Source organism: Hordeum vulgare, chromosome 5H (assembly GCF_904849725.1).
Source record: "Hordeum vulgare subsp. vulgare chromosome 5H, MorexV3_pseudomolecules_assembly, whole genome shotgun sequence".
Taxonomy (NCBI): Eukaryota; Viridiplantae; Streptophyta; class Magnoliopsida; order Poales; family Poaceae; genus Hordeum; species Hordeum vulgare.
Genome location: NC_058522.1, coordinates 416,737,775 through 416,753,648, shown reverse-complemented (window position 1 = coordinate 416,753,648; position 15,874 = coordinate 416,737,775). Strand labels below are relative to the sequence as shown.

The 15,874-nt window shown below is 45.1% G+C and overlaps 1 pseudogene; it reads left to right on the top strand.

The window, feature by feature from the left end:
- Positions 1-15,507, top strand: part of LOC123396807 — a 51,325-nt pseudogene extending 35,818 nt beyond the window's left edge.
- Positions 15,508-15,874: the final 367 nt, after the last annotated feature.

Below are 15,874 nucleotides of genomic sequence, written 5' to 3'. Positions count from 1 at the left end.
GACAAGGTCAAAATGCTTAAGGCAGCGAGAAACATCAATATGGAACCCACAACCGGACTTGATATTCTGACATGGCAAAAAGAAAGCCACTCCCATTCACTCGAGGTCATGCAAGTACGTGAGCCTGGTACCAGGAAAGGATGAATTACGTGTGACATCTAGGGTACGAAGCATTACAATAAAGCCCGAAGCAGATATTTCCAGTCCCTGGAACTACGATGATTGTTGGTAGTACCCGTTACCCCACCCTGCAACACTACTATCGGAATAAAGAGTATACCCGGCAAGAAAGAGAAGGATTCAAGAAAGCCATGTGCAAATACAACACTTGAGGCAGTTAAAAAGTCAGAGAATCAATGAAGGCAGGACAACTGATGGATCCAAGTGATGCACACGTAAGTCCCCTTTCCCCAGGAGGTAAGGCTGGAAATCTCGAGGACGACATTTTCTTAAGGGGGTACGTTTGTAACACACTGGTTTTCGCTCCCTGATTTTTTTTCATTTACGGGATGTGCCCCCGTCCTTTTTCTCGATGTTATTGGACTTCTTTCGCTCTTGGGTATGTTAAGATGGTCATCTAGCCTTGCCTTCCCTAAATTCTCCCCAGTCTAGCCTTTCCACCCAAGACCTTTTCTCAAGGTTTTGTCGTCAAAACCCTACCTTCCGAATTGCCGGAAGGGAAACCCTGATCTCTCCTCATTCAAAGAAACCCCAATTACTTTTGACCTGTTGCCTCCCAAACCTTTTCCCAATGATCATCCCCTATCTTTAAACCATGGATATGCAAAAATATTACTAAGTCATTTGCAATATTTATCATTTATAATTAATTCCTTGTTCTGTCAGATGAAGTAATTAAATCAAGGAAAATAGCTATCCATCTCCAAAGCTTATGAAAACTTGTGGATATATTCTTTGTGATCATATTGAGCTCCCATAAAATATTGGCCATCATAGAATAAAGGAAAATTGCATTTTCCTATTTAATGCCAATATTGCATTTTGGGCACTTTCTAAAGGAACTACCATTTTGGTAGTCAGGAAAATCTCCAAATAAATTGTGGAGCTTCTCTTATCCATATCTTCATCATTTCCATAAAAATCCCATGTTCCCTAATTAAAATTTTGAGCACAACATCAAAGTGCAAATTATGTCCAGTTGGTAAATTTGCAACGAAAGTGCTCTATTCCTTGATCTCCTTGAGCTGAAACTTTTCATAGTGGTTTATATTGTTAAATTACTAGTGAATACCAAAAATCAGCTCCATACCTTTCTTCAATGTTGTCCAAGAAATTCTCCTAAGTTTCTGCCTATTTGGAAGCTTTGTGAAGGAAGTACCATGTAGGCATTCCCAAATGAGCTGAATTTGTTCCAGCATCTCCATATATTCAAATAAACCCTCTCCACCAAATTTGAGCCAAAATCATCTAGACAATTTGTCCCAGAAAATTCTTTTCCATTTCTGGCCATTTTGTAAGTGTACAAAGGAAGTACCATTTGCACTGGTCCATTGGTTCTTAAATTTTGGCATAATGACCACCTTAGTAGATGACTACTCCATGCCAGAATCCAGCTTGTTTCACATAGCCAATTTCTCATAAATCACTTCAAACACGTGCTGGCAAGATTGTCTCAAGAGTCTTCATCCTCATTCAAGCAGAATTTGGACCAAACGAGAGGCATGGGGTCACTCCTGGATGTTAGGTCGACGCATGGGACAAGGTGTGCCAGACCAGGTCACACTGTGTGCGCCAATGCACGCGGTGACCACGCGGATGGTCTGCCATCCGGCGTGCTATGGATCTCGGGGCCCTCGGCCATCACCCACCCATCGAGCTTGGGCCACCGGAGCGTGTCTATCAGCTCCGGAGCGTCCTCGCGCCCCCTCTGGATCCTTCTCCCCCTCCTCAGTCCCTCTCATCGCACCACAACAATCACCGTCGCGGTTCTGTCCACCCGTGAACCTCGTCGTCTTCCTCTCTCTTGGCTCCTTCCTCCCTAAACCGTCGAGTCGCAGTTAATGCCCGTCTGGTCGGCTGCTCCCCGATGCCAAGATGATGCGAGCCAGCTCACCGCGAGCTCCAGTGCGGTGCTAAGGATGTCACGGCGTCGTGCTCATCCGCTCGTCGTCGGCCGTCTATAAATAGCCGCGGCCCGAGCCCTCCCCGAGCACCTAAGCTCATCCATTCTCGTCTCCCCGCTCCTGTGGTCCTCCCTGTCCACTCGCCGGAGCTCTTGCTCTTCTCCTCTCCTCCAATAGCCGCCATGGTGATACATCTCAAACGTATCTATAATTTTTGATGGTTTCATGTTGTTATCTTGTCATCTCTGGATGTTTTATGTACCTTTTATATCTTTTTTGGAACTAACTTATTAATTCGGTGCCAAGTGTCAGTTCCTGTTTTTTCTGTGTTTTTGGCTCTTTTCAGATCTGATTTTGGAACGGAGTCCAAATGGAATAAAAACCCCGAAATGATTTTTTCCCGAATGGAAGAAGATCAGGGGGCCTGTGGGCCAAGCCAGGTGGGCTCCAGGGAACCCACAAGCTCCCACTCCACCACCTGGGGGGAGGCGGCGGTGGCAGGGCTTGTGGCCTCCCTGGCCGCCCCCTTACCTATATCCTTGGCCTATATATTCCCAAAAATTCAGCAAAAAATTAGGGGAGCCTCGAAAATACTTTTCCGTCACCGCAAGCTTCCGTTTCCGCGAGATCTCATCTGGAGACCCTTCTCGGTGCCCTACCGGAGGGGACTTTGGAGATGGAGGGCTTCTTCATCATCATCATCGCCCCTCCAATGACTCGTGAGTAGTTCACTTCAGACCTACAGATCCGTAGTTAGTAGCTAGATGGCTTCCTCTCTCTCTTGGATCTTCAATACAAAGTTCTCCATGATCTTCATGGAGATCTATCTGATGTAATCTTCTTTGGCGGTGTGTTTGTCGAGATCCGATGAATTGTGGATTTGTGATCAGATTATCAATGATATATATTTGAGTCTTTGCTGATTTCTTATATGCATGATTTGATATCCTTATAAGTCTCACTGAGTCTTGGGTTTTGTTTGGCCAACTAGATCTATGATTCTTGCAATGGGAGAAGTGCTTGGTTTTGGGTTCTACCATGTGGTGACCTTTCCCAGTGACAGTAGGGGCAGCAAGGCACACATTAAGTAGTTGCCATCAAGGGTAAAAAGATGGGGTTTTCATCATTGGTTTGAGATTATCCCTCTACATCATGTCATCTTGCTTAAGGCGTTACTCTGTTCTTTTGGACTTAATACACTAGATGCATGTTGGATAGCGGTCGACGTGTGGAGTAATAGTAGTAGATGCAGAAAGTGTCGATCTACTTGTTTTGGACGTGATGCCTATAGATATAATCATTGCCATAGATATCTTCACAACTTTGCGCGGTTCTATCAATTGCTCGACAGTAATTTGTTCACCCACCGTCTACTTGCTTTTACGAGAGAAGCTACTAGTAAACACTACGGCCCCCGGGTCTATTCACATCCATCGTTTACACCTCCGCTTTTACTTTGCTTGTTACTTTGTTTCTTTCAGTTCTCACTTGGTAAACAATCTATAAGGGATTGACAACCCCTTCATAGCGTTGGGAGCAAGCTTTTGTGTTTGTGCAGGATCTTGAGATACTCCTCCACTGGATTGATACCTTGGTTCTCAAGCTGAGGGAAATACTTACCACCGTTGTGCTACATCACCCTTTCCGCTTCGAGGGAACACCAACGCAAGGCTCCAAGGCCACGGGGGAAATCCTTTGCATACTTTCCTAGGGAGTCCCTTAAGGTGTAGCCGTAGCTGAAGGATTCTTGGTGTCGTTGCTGAGGAGTATCAAGCAACACTCCTATTTCTGGCACCGTTGGAAGGTCTTTTGTTGCAGTAGCAGAAGTATTTCTGGCGCCATTGCCGGGGAGGAGAAATCAAGATCTATCCAAGTAGGTCTCACAAACTCTTCTCTTGCATTTACTTTTGTTGCTAGTCGCCTCTCGTTTTCCTCTCCCCCACTTCACATTTGTTGTTTTCATTTGCCTTTCTGCCTTTTTGCCGTTCCCTTTCGCCCGCCTGCTCTTAGGTTTGTTCGTGAGAGACCTTTCCTCATGGCCAAACCAAACTATTTCAGAAAATTGGAGGAGATTGAGACTAATGTCAAAGGTTTCATGTCTTCTCAGTTTGACCAAAATAGTTACTTCTGTAGGGAATTAAAAGAGCAAAATTCCTTTTTGGTCGGTTTGAATAAAGAGGTTGATGATATGGCCAATGATTTCCTTGCACTTAATTCTCAGCTTGCTCACCTTGAAAAATTGGTTGGCCAAATTTCTAACAAGCAGGCTACCTTAGTCAATAAGATGGCAGCTAAACCTGAAATTTGTGATGCAAATCACGAAGATCTTAAAGTTCTTGGTGTGTCTCCTCTTGAACCTTTGTTTTCGCATGTCAAACCTATTTATGGAGGGGCTGGATATGAATCCACTTTGGTTGAAAAATGCCCCAATGATTCGGAGTCCACCTATCTTAAATTTTGGGTAGTAATGAAACTCCCACTTTGGATTTCAAGGAATTAAATTATGATAATTGCTCCTTGTTCGAATGCATTTCTTTGATGCAATCCATTGCAAACTCTCCACATGCTTATAGCCAAAACAAAGCCTTTACCGCGCATATCGTAGATGCTATGATGAAATCTCTTGAAGAGAAGCTCGAACTAGAAGTCTTTATACCTAGAAAACTTCATGATGAGTGGGAACCTACTATCAAAATCAAGATCAAAAACTATGAGTGCAATGCTTTGTGTGATTTGGGTGCTAGTGTTTCCGCGATTCCAAAGTCTTTATGTGATATTCTTGGTTTTCATGAGATTGAAGAGTGTTCTCTTAATTTGCATCTTGCGGATTCTACTGTCAAGAAACCCATGGGAAGGATTGGTGATGTTCTTATTGTCTCAAATAAGAACTATGTACCCGTGGATTTCATTGTACTTGACATAGATTGCAATCCTTCATGTCCCATTATTCTTGGTAGACCTTTCCTAAGGACTATTGGTGCTATCATCGATATGAAGGAAGGGAATATTAGATTTCAATTTCCTTTAAAGAAGGGCACGGAGCACTTTCCTAGAAAGAAAATAAGATTGCCTTATGAATCTATGATGAGGGCTACTTATGGTATGAGCACAAAAGATGACTATACGTGATTCCATCACTTTTTGCCTAGCTAAGGGCGTTAAATAAAAGCGCTTGTTGGGAGGCAAACCAACGAATCTATCCTTTTTCTTTCTGTTTTGTGTTTTCCACACTTTCATAATTCTGTTATGATTGTTTTTTTTGTGTGTTTCTTTTTGCGTTTGTGCCAAGAAAAACTGTTATGATTAGTCTTGGGGATGATCGTTTGGTCATGCTGGAAAAGACAGAAACTTTCTGCTCACGAAAAGAATTTTTGTTTTTTTTTATGTGAGATATTTTGAGTTGATTCTTTTTGCTGAAGATTTCTACACAAATTCTTCAGACTTTCGTAATTTTTCAGAATTTTTGAAGTACCAGAGGTATACAAAATATACAGATTGCTACAGACTAGTCTGCTATTAATAGATTCTGTTTTTGTTGTGTTGGTTGCTTATTTTGATGAAACTCTTGATAGTATCGGGGGGTATTAGCCATGGAAGATAGAAAATACAGTAACCCAACATCAGCACAAGTAGAATTTAAGTTTTCTACAGTACCTAAGGAAGTGGTGGTTTGCTTTCTCATACTAATGTTATCACGAGTTTCTGTTTAAGTTTCGTGTTGTGAAGTTTTCAAGTTTTGGGTGAAGTTCTTATGGACAAAAAGATAAAGAGTGGAAAGAGTTCAAGCTACATCACCGTTTCCGCTTCGAGGGAACACCAACACAAGGCTCCAAGGCCACGGGGGAAATCCTTCGCATACTTTCCTAGGAAGTCCCTTAAGGCGTAGTCGTAGCTGAAGGATTCCTGGTGCCGTTGCTGAGTATCAAGCAACACTCCTATTTCTGGCGCCGTTGGAAGGTCTTTTGTTGCAGTAGCACATGGACGTCGCCCCTCTCCTGCTAAATTCGCGAAATGCCAGCCCCCTCTACCTATTCTTCCATCTCTAGCAGCCCCACCGGACCTCGGCGGAGTGCTTCCCCACCTTCGGCTGCTCTTCCCGCCACCGAAGCGCTGAGGCCATCCCTACGGTTGCCGCCATCCATCACGGTCATGGGCGCGCACCTTCCCGCCCTCCCGGAGTTCCGCCTCCCACCGGGATGAATTTGTCGCATCGCGCCGACCTCAGCGTTGGCCGGAGTCGTCCTAGCGAACGTCGGCGCCGGCGGACCTCCTCTGCTCCGCGTGTGGAGTGTCGGGAGGTGGAAGAAGGAGAGAAAGGAGAGAGAGAGAGAGGGACCCGACAGGTGGGCCCCGACCGCACCTGTCGGTGAGAGAGGCAACCGCTAGCTGGTTAAGTGGAAACGGCCCGACAAGGATTACGCTTTCCCTTAAGGAAAGCGTATTCTTCCAAAGTGCGCGACTCGCCGAGCTGCCAGGGACCCGTGTGGAAATATTCTTTTTGAAAATAGGTCCGTGATAGAAAACGGCTTGTATCTTTTTGCTCGGGACTCCGATTAGGGTGATTCCAAAGCCCATGTCTTCGTCTCGTCGAGACTGTCTTATTGGTAACATGTTCACAAGGTGGTGACACTGTGAAAATCACCCTTTCGCCCTTGTCTCCAATGAGCCCCCTTCGAGAGAGAACCGTTCCGGTGATCCTTTCTACGGATTCTCCGCACCTCTTCCGGGTGTATTCTTCAACCCCACGCAACTGACCACCTGACATATGCCCTAAACCTTTGCTATGTGTTGTTCCTGCATGTTAAATTAATATGCTTATGATTGTATGTTTAGTAACATGTGGTACGTGACTCTGATGAACTCTTGCTCGCATTTTCTTCAATGACGATACCACGCCCGAGTCTGAGCTGCTTTCGGTCGTCCGGAGTGGATGCTGACTTTATAATTCTCTCGTTGATAGCTAGCTCGTGTTCTGAGCTGCGTTTCGGCCATCGTGGGCAGCTGTTGAATTTCATTCTGTGGCAGTGACCCTATGCTCTGAGCTGTTCTTCGGTCGTCTTAGGGAACTGCTACATTCTTCTTATCAACACCGCCTCATGCTGTGAGCTGCTTTCCAGCCGTCTTGAGCTGGGGATGAGTTATTCCGGTAACGTCCCAGATCTGTGTTGTAAAGACCGTTCTGGTGGCTACCGATTTATTTGCTGGTTCCGAGGGTCTAATTTACGGTTAGAGCTTGTAAAGTCATAACTTTTCATTTACATCCTGACTCATAATATAGAGATAGGTTGTGGTGTTTCTACCGTTGTTATTTCAGGCATAATCATCATCATGTTAAGTCATTGTTGACAACAACCATGCTTGATAAATATGTTGTTTAAACCAAACCTAATGGGTTGATCTCGAGTCACCTATCTGAGCTTATACGTGCAACCACATTTGTCGATATGGGACGGTCGTGACTTGGGCTGGTCACGTGACCTTTCACCGGTACTCCCAAAGAGGGAGGATTATGCACGCGTGCTACCCTGATCAGGTGGGCGGTGATAATCCTGTGAGCCCAGTTGAGTTGAGAAGGGCCCGTCCCTAGGTGGGACAGTTTGGTTTGGCCACGACAATGGCAGGTGTCATGAGGACACAGGGCCACCCAGGGCAGGACTCCGAGGGAGGATGATTGCCGGTGGTACGATGAAAGAGTCACGGGTCAGCCAAGTTTCATTGGAGCAATACTAGTCCACCTGAATGGGATCACGGGGTCAGTGCTCCATAGTGTGGGTAAAGTGTGCAACCTCTACAGAGTGTCAAATCTATTCGAATAGCCAAGTCCACGGTATTGGACAGCCCGACCAAACCTCAATAGGTGATCAACCGTAAGAGCGATGATCATGATGGAAGAACTCGTCTTGTGCAGACATCGGAAGATGTCCGGTATATGACAGGTTAGCCATGAGATGGCTATGAGATGAGTGGTCGATGACCACATGAGTTGGATGGGATATGGATCAGATTCAGACCGTATCATGAGAATAGTCGGAGTATAATTCATTTACCTAATGTGCTTTACTTTATCACATTTACTTTAGAAGTTATCTTGCTCGATAACCCTGTTATACCTTGATAATTAATATTGCTAGATAGGTATGATATTGCTCTAATAACAAATGCATGCTTGAATGCCATAGATTGCTTTGCTCAGTGTATATGTTAGTTTTGGTTTGCTTGCGAGTACATTCAAAAGTACTCAGCGGCTTTTAACATGGCCAGGTTCACATAAGGATCCGTCATATGCGAGGAGACAGAGTGTTCGCGGGCTAGGAGTGTAACCGAGTCAGATCCGTGTGGATTGGAGCCGCACCAGGACCGTGCTGCCTTAGATAGATCTTTTCCCCGCTGCCATCACCCTTGTAGTTCATCATCTAAAACTCTTATATTCATTAATAGAAATGCCAGTGCTCATGATACTTGTTGTAAACGTGCATGACAGAGTGATTTCCTGGGCTCGTATGCGCGGTGACCGTCTGGCTATAGTGGTAATCAGGCGGAGCGCCATAGGGACCTGGATGTCCATATTGTCTCCCACATATTCTACGAAGATCACTATCGGTTGAACCTCTATGTCAAGGATTCAGTTAATCTTGTATGTTGTTCCCTTTGTCCTTCGATATGTTACTTGTCCGAGATTCGATCGTCGGTATCTCCATACCTAGTTCAATCTCATTATCGGCAAGTCTCTTTACCCATTCCGTAATACAAGATCCCGTAACTAACTCCTTAGTCACATTGCTTGCAAGGCTTGTTGTGATGTTGTATTGCCGAGTGGGCCCCGAGATACCTCTCCATCACACGGAGTGACATATCCGAGTCTTGATCCATGCCAACCCAACATACACCTTTGGAGATACCTGTAGAGCACCTTTATAGTCACCCAGTTACGTTGCGACGTTTGATAATTCACAAGGTATTCCTCCGGTGTCCGGGAGTTGCATGATCTCATGGTCATAGGAATAGATACATTGACATGCAGAAAACAGTAGCAACAAACTGACACGATCATATGCTACGTTCATAGTTTGGGTCTTGTCCATCACATCATTCTCCTAATGATGTGATCCCGTCATCAAGTGACAACACTTGTCTATGGCCAGGAAACCTTGACCATCTTTGATCAACGAGCTAGTCAACTAGAGGCTTACTAGGGACAATGTGTTGTCTATGTATCCACGCATGTATTTGAGTTTCCAATCAATACAATTCTAGCATGGATAATAAACGATTATCATGAACAAGGAAATATAATAATAACCAATTCATTATTGCCTCTAGGGCATATTTCCAACAGTTACGAACAGCAAGAAAAACTAAAACAAACTAAAAAGTAAAGAGCGGGACACTCCAAGCATAGCACATAACATATGAAGTGATAAAAATATAGCATGGAGAAGGACGAACTGATGATTGTTGATGGAGAAGGGGATGCATGGTGACATCCCCAAGCTTAGACTCTTGAGTCTCCTTGAATATTTCTTGGGGGTGCATGGGGGCATCCCCAAGCTTGAGCTCTTGACACTCCTGGATCTTCTTTCATCATCTTCCATTGCATACATGAAAACTCCCTTCATACGAAACTCATCATAAGCTGATTAGAGTGGTTATTGCCCATAATAGAATATATTATTCTCTAGTGGAAATAAAGATTATCAGGAGGAGCTCCTGTTTCTCAAGATTGCCAAAAGGTTTTTGGAAAAGAAAAGCAAGCTTAAGATTTGCAAAACATGAAAACGCAAAACAGGACAAAATCCGGGAAAAACAAAACAACGGGTAGTAAATAATTTTTTTGGGGCACTTCTCCAACTCAAATCAAAAAACTTAGAACACACGCCAGAAAGACAATTATATAGACCATACTGTCAAAAAATTCAGATCAAAAATATGATCTGGTGATTTTTGGAGAATTTTTCCGTCAAGTAGACAGAATTAGTTTCTAGACAACATGTCACAACTTTTGAAATTTCTTGCAATCGGAGGCCAAAACTTGGCATAAAGCTTGAAAATAAATATACAATGATGTTGATACAGTACTAACAAGCATCGAGACCACTAAAACTGAAATTAAAAACAAATTGGGTTGCCTCCCAACAAGCGCTTTCTTTTATGCCTTTGAGCTAGGCATGATGCAAAAAGATCAAGTATTATCAACTCCAAAAGAATAACTTGCCCGAATAACAGACTCATAAGGTAACTTAATCTTCTTTTGAGGGAAGTGTTCCATTCCCTTTTTAAGGGGAAATTGGAATCTAATGGTCCCTTCTTTCATGTCAATGATAGCACCAACGGTGCGGAGAAAATGACGTCCCAAAATAATTGGACATGAGGGATCACACTCAATGTCCATAATAAGAAAATCAACGGGAACATAATTATCATTGACAACAATAGGAACATCATCAATCCTCCCTAAAGGTTTATTTATGGAAGAATCAACAATATAAACACCAAAAGAACATTGATCAAAAGGTTTCAAATCAAGCATATCATACATTCTTTTGGGCATAACGGAGGCACTAGCTCCAACATCACATAAAGCAAAACAAGAGAAATTATTCAATTTAATCTTGACCATAGGATCCCAACCATCTTCTAGTTTTCTAGGAATAGCAGTCTCTAGCTTGAGCTTCTCCTCCCTAGATTTGATAAGAGCATTGGAAATATGCTCGGTGAAGGCAATATTGAGTGTACTAGTGTGGGGGTCCTTAGCCATTCTTTGCAAAAAAAAGTGATAACTTCGGAAAGACTGCAATTATCAAAATTAATATCATCGCTATTAAGTAAAATTGTAGTGTCATCCTCTATATTTGATTTGCTCTCTGTTATAAAGTTTGGATGTCTTCCCAAGTTCGGGGACGTTTAAGAGCAACTTCAAACCAAAGATCCGGTTCCTTCCCGGGGAGACCATTCCAAGGGCATAATTCTCCATAATAACTAACATAGTCACAAGGTCTATTACTTTTATAAATACCCACAGTGGCAAATGGAGCAATAGAAGTGAAGGTAAAATCATTGTTGTTGTGACTAATGAAGTCACACAACTTGGTGTTCTCAGTGGAACCCATAGCAACAGCAGCAAGCAAGAACAAAGCAACTAATTTTTTGTGGTTTTTGGTATAAGACTATAAAGCAAAAACGAGAAAGCAAACTAACAAGACTAAAAAGCAAAGGTAAAAGATAGTGTGCAACTCCCCTATCTTGAAGACTCGAATCCCCGGCAACGACGCCAGAAATTTGCTTGATGACGAGTTGATGGATATACTTCTCGCCCCTCGTTGGTTACCCCAAGTGGAAGGTGGAGATGTAGCCAGCAACAGATTTCCTTACACGAGGACTGTAAGGTTTATCGAACCAGGAGGACTCTGAGGATCAACAAGTAGGTGTCCGCTACTCTAGCACTAGCAGAAGACGTGAACCTGCACACACAAAAAATAACTCTGCTCCCAACGAGTTCACGGAGGTTGTCAATATCTCCGGCCTTGTAATATGCAAAAGATCAAAACACAAGCGGGAATAGCGATAGTGATTGCAATGGAAAAGTAAATAAAAGCAGTAAATGGTGGAGGTGTAAACAGTGGTGGTAATATGGACCAGAGTCCCATAATGTTCACTAGTGATGCCTCTCTCCCAAAAGACAATAAACAACTATGTTAGGTAAACAAATTACAGCTCGGCAATTGACAGAATTATAAACGCACCGCAATGCTAATCAAGCTACAAGAAAGTTAGAGGCTCAAAAGTAATGGGCAGTACGCCAAGACAAGTAGACGTTTATCCATCAACATCTACTCTCCAATCATCCACCTTCAGATATCTATCCAGAACATCTCGCTGGTATTAAGTTGCGAGCCCCACCCAAAGTGTAAACTCAAAGAAATGGACAACTGCATTAATGAACTTTGCGTAAGGTAAACAATCCTTGCAACCGTGGTCACAAGCACCGTTGTTTTCTCCCTGGTGGCAACAACACATCCCCTAGTCTCATGTTTTTGTCACTCAAGCTAGACATCACGGGGCATGAACCCACAATCATGCATAACGCTCCCTCTTGGAGTTACAATCTACTACTTGGCCAAAGCAATAAAAAGCAACAGAGAACATGCATGAATTACTCAAGAACATAATATAAAAGGAGAACCAAATATATAACTCATCACAATCTGAACATAATCTCATAATCCATCGGATCCCAGAAAACTCGGCATACCAACAACAGGTAAATTACATAGCTGCCTTGATCATGTAGGGCAACTCACAGGGGGTAAGCATTGAAGCACAAGATTGGAGAGAAGACATCACATAGCTACTAGTTATGGACTCATGGTCCAAGGAGGACTACTCACAACACATCCGGGAAGCGTCCATTGTGGTGGAGAAGCTCCCAGAGGTCAATCCTCCCTCCGACAGGGCGCCGGGAAGAGGTCTTCTGGCGCTCCCGATCTCGGAAGCGCTGCAGCGGCGGAACGGTGGACAAATTCGCGATTCTGGTTATATATGTAGTGTTTTTCGTCCGAGGGGTAAATATAGGCCAAAGGAGGGCGCGAGGGGGTGGACCAGCCGCCCAGGCGACCTAGTGGCGTGGCCAGGAGGGGCCCCGTGCCAGGTGGCCGCCTGGGTGAGGCCTGGCTCCCCTCTGGCACACCTTGGTGCTTCGTGAAGCTTCCATCATGCTGATTTTTATATATTTTTCTCGGGATTTTTGGGGCACTGAAAATTGGGGTGAAGTCCCTGCAATTCAAAGACATCAGAACACAGAAACTGGCACTGGGTGCACTGAGTTAGTAGGTTAGTCCAAATATGTGTAAAAAGGTGTAAAAGTGTAGCGAAACATATAACAATGTCACCCAAAAGAGCATGGAACAAACAGAAATTATAGATACATCTGGGACGTATCAGGTGCGCGTAGATTTTTTTTGTTTCCCATGCAACGTTCCACAACACAAGCGTGACACAATGATTTTATGAGTTTGGCCCTCTCGCGTTGGAGGTATAGAGCCTATATCTTGAGCTCTAGAGCTTTGTTTTTTCTCTTATGTTTGAATGATGACATGTGAATCCTTGCTTCTGAACTAGGGGGCGCTTATGTAGAGTCCGCTGACCCATGTCCTAGCCACACTACAAGGGATTAAATGATATCATTGATGATGAGTAATAAATGTGGTAACTAACGTAATTAAAGTAAGTAACTCCTGAAGATGTGCACCTCCTAGCGTTGAGATATCCATGACAAGCGTTCACCTCCCTTTGTCTGAGTGAATTTCACATCAGTCGAGTGGGTGAGGATAAGCCGAGTGGATCAAATACATCCGAATGTAGGATAAATGTACGAGTGGTTGGACCTTGGTATGCTTTTTAATGTGCATGTGACCCAAGGGTCTTAATGTATATTGATGTGGAGCCTCGGTAGGTCCTAAGAAGCATGTCTTGTGACTCCATCCATAATGCGTGACCCCAACACCATGTCCGACACGATGAGCATAGAGTCACAAGCGAGCTATCCCGTCGATGATGTGACGAACTACTTGCTAGCGTCTTCATCGCAAGGAAAATGCATGCGGAGTGACAAATAGGAGGATGCTGAGGCAGACAATGATGGAGGAGAAATGCAATGCACGTGCCATGGCGACATTAGTGTGGGAGGATGTGGAGGTGGAGGCCGAAAAGAATGACGCTTGCGAAGGCGCCAGTGTAGTACGATGCGAGCAAGGAGGCCGAGAGAAACAACCCTACGGTGGCTTCACTGTAGCAGGACGTGCGAGAGAAGGTAGAGAGGAACGATGATCGCATGAGTGTAGTAGGATGCAGGAGAGGAGGTTGAGGAACAACGTTGTCAATAGCGCTACTCCAACAACACACGGGAGAGTAGGCCGAGAGGAAAGACGCCGACGATGACGCTAGTGTAGCACGACACGGAAAAGGAACGATTAGTAGAAGGACATTAAGGAGTGTCATTAAAACATCTCTCCCTAATAATAAAGCAAATAGGGTTTCTGGTCGTCCGTCGTGGCTGTTTTGCAGAAAAACCCCTCACGTTGTACATATTCAACCCGCACTACTAATTTAAGTGAAAAACGGTTCAGTTTTACACTTTAGAAGCATTGAGCAAGGCCGCCGACAAACCCCACATCCAGTCTCCGGAAGCAGCCCTCATAAAAATCCAACATTTACGTTCCCGTTGCTGAGCAAGGCCATCGACGGAGCCACTGAAAAATAGATCCCCAAATCCACCACCAAAGATGGCGCCGCCGCCCATCCTTCGAACCCAAGATGAGCTCCTGGAGGAGATCTTCTTCCTCCTCACCACGGTATCCGACCTAGCCAGCGCCTCCGCGGCGTGCGTTCCCTTCCGCCGTCTCATCACCGACCACGGCTTCCTCCACCGCTACCGCGCACTCCACCCGCCGCCTCTCATCGGTGTGTTGGACTTGGACGACGGCACCCTCGCCCCTGCCCAGCCGCCGCATCCCTCCGCTGTCGCCACCCGCGCCTTCGCCGGCTTCGGCTTCTCCTGCAAATCCTTCCTCCCCACCAAATCCGGCCGTGCCTGGTTGCAACTTGACTTCTTAGACGGCCGCGCCCTCCTCACCGGCGTGCTTGAAAGCGACCTTGAGGCGATGGTCTTCAACCGTCGCCAACTTTTGTTTAGCGACATAGCTGTGTGCGACCCCGTGCACCGCCGCTACGTCCTGCTTCCCGCCGTCCCCTGTGAGCTGACGGCGCTGGTCCCTAAACACGACCTCTTGGGTCTGGAGGCATTCCTTGCCCCCGGTGATGATGAGGAAGACCCTTTAGCATTCAGGGTCATGTGCTTGGCGAAGCGCAGAAGCAACATGGTGCTCCTCATCTTCTCCTCCTCTTTGGGTGGACAATGGCATTCTTTTACATTTGACCAATATCAGGGTAGGTTGTTTGGTCGTCAATTGGTTTGCGGATACTTCTGTTGGTGTTCACCTTTTCTCAAAAAGTTGCTTCTGCTTGACATACATTCCATGGAGTTATCTGTTGTCAGCCTCCCACCCGAACAACGTGAGAGCGATGATTTTGTTATTCTCGAGACAGCACAAGGAATGCTTGGGGTGCTCACTATAGTCGATGGCGGGGACAACGAAGATGGACGAACATTGCTTAAGTACTCCATTCCGAAAATAACCAATGGCACCTTGAGAAGTTCATCCCGTCGCCGATGGAGCATATTTATATGCTTGGTGTAGCCGAGGGATATGTGCTCCTAGCGACAGACTGCACCATACCTTCACAAGGTCAGCAAAGGTTCTTTTCGGTGGACGTCAAGACATTGCAGGTCGAGTTGTTCGGCGAAGGCTCCCTAGGTGGTGAACTATATGCTGGTTTCCCACCATCATTGTGTGCACCAACTATATGAACTGGTGAGCGTGTTATCTGCTTACTTTTGTTTAACATCTGGTTTCTGTGTTAGCCAGCAAAGAAATGTGATTCAGGGTATATGAACTATATGCTGGTTTCCCACCATCATTGTGTGCACCAACTATATGAACTGGAGAGCGTCTTCTCCATGCTCTCCGGCGGACGCCGCGGCGACCTCGACCTCTAGAGATGCGTCAGCCTGGTCGGATACTGCTTGCTCCCCATGGTCATCTTCTCCGCGGTCTCCCTCTTCCTACCGCGGGGCGGTGGGCTCATCTTCGGGATGGACATGGGATTCGTGTTGTGGTCGACCAGGGTCTGCACCAGGTTACTAGCAGAGCTTGCCTCCAGCGGCGATGAGCACA